General features: G+C 50.1%; 1 protein-coding gene across 1 annotated transcript in view; it reads right to left on the minus strand.

Moving 5' to 3' along the window:
* Positions 1 to 6,491, minus strand: part of GSN (gelsolin) — a 58,365-nt gene that overhangs the window by 44,995 nt on the left and 6,879 nt on the right. The window contains exon 2 of the mRNA XM_007451476.1: positions 1,124 to 1,213. The gene's annotated coding sequence lies outside the window, so the exon portion shown is untranslated. The remainder of the gene's footprint in view (positions 1 to 1,123; positions 1,214 to 6,491) is intronic.

The raw sequence follows: 6,491 nt of genomic DNA on the forward strand, positions 1-6,491 counted from the left end.
AATGCCCCTTTTAATCTAGAACCCTCGGGATGCGGCTACAATTGGACAAGTCCCCCTCTCCGGACCCAGCAGGCCTTGTAGGAATCCCCAGCTTTGAGGACACAACATTCTGGAGACCGTCGTAAGACCCTTTCATCTAAGCTTGGGGAAAGAGGAACAGCTCCAACTGCAGTTGACTTGCCGTGTCACGCCCCCTGGAAGCCAGCTGGGCTGCAAGGATGAGTAAGCCCTGAGGCATTCAGCCCCTTCTCCTTTTGGCAGGGTGATGTCATGACCTGGAGGGGTGTTTTCCAGGCTCTCCCGCACGGTTGCTATCACAAACTCACTTCTTTCTGTTCCGACACTGGAAGCTGGGTTATTCCCCTAGGGCTGATACTTCCGCTTTCCACAGCTCACAAAGCCCTTCAGCATCTATGAGCTTGTGCAGTACTCACGACAACCTTGTTAGGTGAGTGGGGGAGACCAATGCACCCATTTTATAGGCAGAGAAACCGAGACCCGAGCTGGCACCTGAACCAGGTCTCCTGCTTCCAGCCGAGGACTCTGCACTCCACCCCCTGCCTCTCAGCCTCTTTCAGCGGGTCACCTGTGAACCTGATAGTCAGGCGGGCCCCGCCCTGCCGGCCATCCCAGGTGGGTATGACTCATCCACTTTCCCCATGCCTCACACTTCTCACTCCTCCTATGGTCAACAAGCCTGGAGCCTCCTTGGCAGCCGTACCCCAGCTTTTCTCACCTCTCCAAAGAATTCCTACACCTCCTCCTCACGGGAGTCCCCCCTCTTACAGAAGCGCTAACAGAGGCCTTGAGAGGGAAAGCACTTTTCCACAGTCACCCAGCACGCAAGCAGCACAGCCAGGCTCGGGGTCCAGGAGCCCTGGCACCCAGCCCAGTTCTTGCCTCTTCCCCAAGGGATCACCCTTGTCTGGCCTCGCTCTCAAGGGACCGTGAGGGGTAAATGAAGTAATGAGCAGAAACATTCGCTGAGCCTTACTAGAAAAACCTCGGGGACTGCCTTTGAATCCACTTGTGGCGACCAGCTTCCACAGTCCCCTCCAGACCCCCCTGGGCAGCCAGGGCTAGGTTTAGAAGGACGCCAGGGTGTCTGCACTGCTCTACCTACCTTGCAGGGCTGCTGGGTGAAGAGGGCTGCTCCTGCTGGGAGGTGTCGGGACCAAGGCGGAAGCACGGTACAGGGCGTTATCAGCACCACCTGTAAAGAAAGGGCCAAGACTCCCAGGGTCAGGGGCTCAAGGTCATCTGGTCAAAGCCCCATTTTATACTTCCACTCGTCCCCAATCCCCACCCCGCCTCCACACCAAGGTCACATAGCCCCTACTTGCACACCTCCAGCCATGGGGCACTCACTTCCTGCCAAGGCTGCAAGACCTTCTGTTGGAGAGTCTGGCTGGTTAAAAGGCTTGTCACAAGGATGTGCTAAAATCTCTCTTCCTGTGCCTCATACACACTAGTCCTAACTCTACCCTCTGGGGTCACCCAGAACAGGTCTGCCACCCTGTTTCCCAATGTCTCCATAGAGACTAGAAGACAGTGACCCTGGGCCCCTCAAGTCTTCTGCAAGTTGTACACCCCCCTTCCTCCAGCTCTTCCTGAGATCAAGGTGTCTGGTTCCCTCCCCCTGCTTCCCTGATCTGCTTCAAGTGAACCCTGTCCCTACTGACAGCACAAGGCTCAGAATTCAACATTTAGCCGAGCTCTATCCAGGGCAGGGTAAGCAGAACTCTCACCTCCATCATTCTAGATATCATGCCTCTATTAATCCAGCCTAAAGTCCCACTAGCATTGAAGGTAACCTCACTGCATGACTAAATTTAGCTTATGGTCAGCTTCAGAGCTGTGGTTCAAGATCCTGGAGTTAGACAAAAATGGCCCCTCATTTAACTAATATGTAATTTAACCAAGTTCCTTCATCCTTCCGGGTCTCAGTTTTCTTCTCTGTAAAAGAGCGATTATGTTAGAACCTACCCCGCAGGCTCATTATGAGGATTAAATGAGATAAAATATGTCTAGGGTTTTGAACAGTATGTGTGCTTACTTTGATTATTAATCTCTAAGCCTTTTTCTAAAACTTATATCTTTCTCATCCTGTACTGATGCAGACTGGCGACCCAAGCTGTTTACATGTCATGTCCCCACCTCTATGCTTAGCATTGCTCTATTATTGTAAGACTGTATTATCATTATCCGGTGACGGGTCTTTCTCTCCCACAGACTGTGAGCTCCATTAGACTGTTTTGCCTTTGAAGCTCCAGCGCTGGCACGTGACCTAGCAAACAGCAGGACCAGTGGGTATAGGCTGGATGACTAAACGAAGGGCCAGCCTACGCGGGCCCCAGAGTAGGTAGTGCAGCCCAGTCTTTTAGCTCCCACACTTTCAGCGACAACCTGGATCGTCACCGTTCCTCACTCCCAGACTCATTCACAGCTCATCCACATTCAGGGAGCAGCTGAGCACACTTGCTTCTGCCTGAACTGGTAAATTTCTCTGCCCCAACCTGCTTCTCCAAGCCAAGGGGAGAGAGTCTAAGATTCCAAATTCAGTGGAGCCCTGCAGGCTCCTGGGATTAAGACACAAATGAACCCTATTCTTAGCTGACAGTAAATGGCCCAGACATTCCTGTGGGTTTCTGCATTGTGAGTGGCACCAGTGCATAGCAAGGGATCTGGAAAGAGGTTGGGCGGTTATCTGGGCCCCATGACCTAGATGCCCCTAAATGCCATGGGCCCTCTTCAAAGAGTTCCACAGAAACTTCCCAGTTCCACGGGATAGATCAAAGTAGAGCTGGGTTCCTGCAAATGACTAATGACGTCCCACTTTCTGTTAACTCCCCGAGGACAAACCTTTCAAATCCAGCCCCCTTCTCTTTGACACACCTCCAAATCTCAGGCTCATCCTCACCGGCAGTGCTGCATTTGTTCCCAAGTGCCACCTGTTTCACCCTCAATGCTCTCCATCTCAGCATCAGCACCATCACCCACCATGCACACACTGGGCCAGGCCAGACACCGGGGCACCAACCTCTTCAGCCTTCCCTGTTCTGTCACTCTCAGCTGCAAAACTGCCTGCTGGTTCTACCCTAATGCATCCACTTCTCCCCACCCCCACTGCCAACATTTTGGTCCAGGCACCACTGCCTCTCACCTGGGATACTGCAGTGCTTCCTACCTGGTCTTCCTGCTTCCTCTCTCCTCGCCTACAAAGCAAGCCCAGACCACGTTACTCCTCTGCTCAGACTCGACCGTGGCTCCCCCGACAACCCCCAGGTAAAACACAAGATCCTCAGCGAACCTTTCAAAGCCTTTTACGATCTGCCCCCATCAGCGCCTTGAGCCTCGGCTCTCATCAGTTCCTGTCTTCCACCCACACCCCTCCAAGCTCCAGCCAGAGGCAGCTGCACTCTGTTCCTTGAATCTTCCTGTAATCTTTGCACAGACTGTTTCCTCTGTTCCCAAACTCTCTTCCATCCCTCTTGTTCTTTCCTCCCGCTCATGATCAAGCCCAGCTTTCCTCCAAGAACTCTTCTCTAACCTCCCCTTCTCCCGTGAGGCTGAGTTCCTCTGAGCCACCACCCATCTCCCCTGTCACACTGTTAATGGTCTGTTTCCAAGTCAGCCTCCCCCATCAGACCAAGACCTGCTCCTGGCTAGCCCAGCGCCTAGTCTAGGGCCACCACAGCTCAAGATTCATCGAAGGAAAAAACTGGTAAATCACATGCATGCACACATGCGTGTACATGTGTGCGCACACGTGCATAAACACTCATGCGCACAGCGTTCACAGAGATGGCAAAGGGTACAGGTGCTGCCATCTATGGGCAAAAAGAGCATTACACCTTTCCAGGCTCTGGACACCCGGAGCCCCAGAGTCTCAAACTCAACTGGGTTTAGAATTAGCTCAGCTAACTCCAAGTTGGTCTGTTTTCCATTTTGGACCTTAAGGCTGCCACAACTTAGAAACAAGGTCCATAAACCACTAGCTCTAGTCTACCACCCACATGTTGGATGGAGCCATAAAGAGGAGGTGTCCTTCCAGTACTCACCATCCAAGTCTGGGGCTCACGTGGTGCCTGTTTGCTGAATTATATCTTAGAGAGGGAGAGAAGCACTTTCTAATAGTCAGAGCTGCCCACAAGTGGAAAGAATGAGCAGAGAGCTTGCCGTTAGTGAAAGTGTACAAGCACCAGGAACCCCATCTGTCTGGGTGGCTGAAGAGGAGCTTTCTGCCCTGGAGGGAGGGGGTGGTTAGGGGAGGCTGGAACAGAGGTGTTCTATCCTAAAAGACTGCTCCCAGCTCGCTGGGAGGACCCTCAGATTTGGTGGGGGCAACACGTTATCTGTCCAGTAACGCCAGATGGGTTCAAATGGCCGCCCCAATGACAACAGCTGTCATTTTTTGAGCACCTACCAAGTGTTAAATTCCTTACATACACCATGTCTCATCCTCACAATAACTCAGCCAGCAGATGTCACAGTCCCTATTTTGTGAAGGAAGAGCAGAAGTTCAGAGAGGTGAAGCAATGTGCTCAGGGTCACACAGCTAAGATGTCGGGCCAGCTCCCATCAAGTCAGGCTGCCTCCCCGATACCTTGGTCTCACTAAATTTCAAGCTATAAGGCTGGGCCTCTCGCTCACTAGAGAAAAATATAAAGCTCCACTTACTTACTTACTCTAGACCGGGGTTAGCAAACTTTTACAGTAAAGAGCCAGATAGTGAATATTTTAGGCTTTGCAGGCACATACCCTCTCTGTTGCATATTCTTCCTTGTTTGGTTTTGGATTTTCTTTTTCACATTTTTACATTTAAAAAAATGTAAAAACCATTCTTAGCTTAGAGACATACAAAAACAGGCTGGGGCTTCCCCGGGGCTGTAGTTTGCAGCCTACAGCTACAAAAGAATAATATTTATAATCTTGAGTACAAAAACTTCTGGTGGAAATGTTTATGCCAAATGCTAGGTCCTTCAGCTGTATTTCTCCCCCTTCAGATGGCTTCCTACTGAGTCATTCTCTCCTGAAGAAGAGCCCTACCTCGCTCTGCAATTAGGTAGCAAAATATTTCAAGGGCTGCTCAGATTCTAGAAACTCATAACTGTGGACCAAATACAGTTCAACTCAGTGTTGTGAAGAGAGGAGGGAGGCAAATACGATGGGTAGAAAGAACCTTAAAGAGAAGACATCAAGAGATGTGGGCTCTAGTCTGGGCCCTTACCAAAGGATTTAGAATCTTACTGTGCAAAGTGTGGTCCCTGACCCAGCAACATCTGCATTACCTGGGAGCCTGTTAGAAATGCAGAGTGTCAGGCCCCACTCCAGACCTCTGGAACCAGAATCGCATTTTCACAAAATCCCCAGGTGATTTGTGTGCAAGATAAGCTTGAGATGCTCTAGAACATCCCTTACATCCAACTGCAACATTGTTAACAAAACCCTTCCCCTGAGGAGAGAAAGGGTCCAAAGGCATCTTTCTTTATGTTGTAATATTAAGTCTCTGCCCTAACATCTGCACCACTGACCTCAAAAAGCTTGAGGTCACCCACTTTAGGATGCACAATCAAGAGACCAAGACCTGCCACTGGATCCTGTAATTAAGCCTTTGACTGGTGGAAAAGGAGACCCAGGCAGACCAAAGAAGGTGCCCATCCCCATTTCACAGTGGCGGAAACCGGCTAGAGAGGAAAATGACTTTCGCAGGACAACACTGCCAGGACAGACTCGGGGTCTGACCATGACCAAGTTCCTTTCTTCCCAGGTCTTGGGTTTAATAATAACTGAAATCCTTTTGGTTTAGACCAGAACTTTTGAAATCTCACAAGTGGTGGAGCAGAAATCAGAGAAATTGCTTTGTGCTTTAGGAAATTCACTTGCTCTCTCTGGGCATTAGCATCCCTGGCCATGAAGTGAGGAGGTGGGACCAAGCAACTCCCGAGGTCCAGCTGTTATGGTCGGAATCTGGAAACGGTTTCAAGGCGAGGAGGCAGTCAGGAGAGAAGCCTTCAGCAGAGGGTGACCACAGTCACAACAAAGTCTCTGCACTGGAAACAAAAAGGCAAGTCCATCTGTCCTAAGCATGGAGGCAGAGCAGTGACCGGGCACAAGCTCAAGGTCTTATGGCAAGTGTCAAGCAGAAACTGGAGTGAGAACCAGATTCTCTCTGCCTCTTCAGCCTGGGATCTTAATCGTTATCCCTTACTGATGCTGAACTGTGCAGATCTACAGGCATACCTCGTTACATTGCACTTCTGTTTATTGTGCTTCATAGATACTGTGTTTTTCACAAATTGAAGGTGTGTGGCACCCTTCGAGCAAATGGCCTTGTGGCATCATTCTCCCAACAACATTTGCTCACTTTGTGTCTCTGTGTCACATTTTGGTAATTCTCGCCATATTTCAGACTTTTTCATGATTATTATATTTGTGATGGTGACCTGTCATCAATGATCTTTTTTTTTTTTTTTTTTTTTTTTTTTGGG

Source organism: Lipotes vexillifer, unplaced genomic scaffold, assembly GCF_000442215.2.
Source record: "Lipotes vexillifer unplaced genomic scaffold, Lipotes_vexillifer_v1.1 scaffold588, whole genome shotgun sequence".
Classification (NCBI taxonomy): Eukaryota; Metazoa; Chordata; class Mammalia; order Artiodactyla; family Lipotidae; genus Lipotes; species Lipotes vexillifer.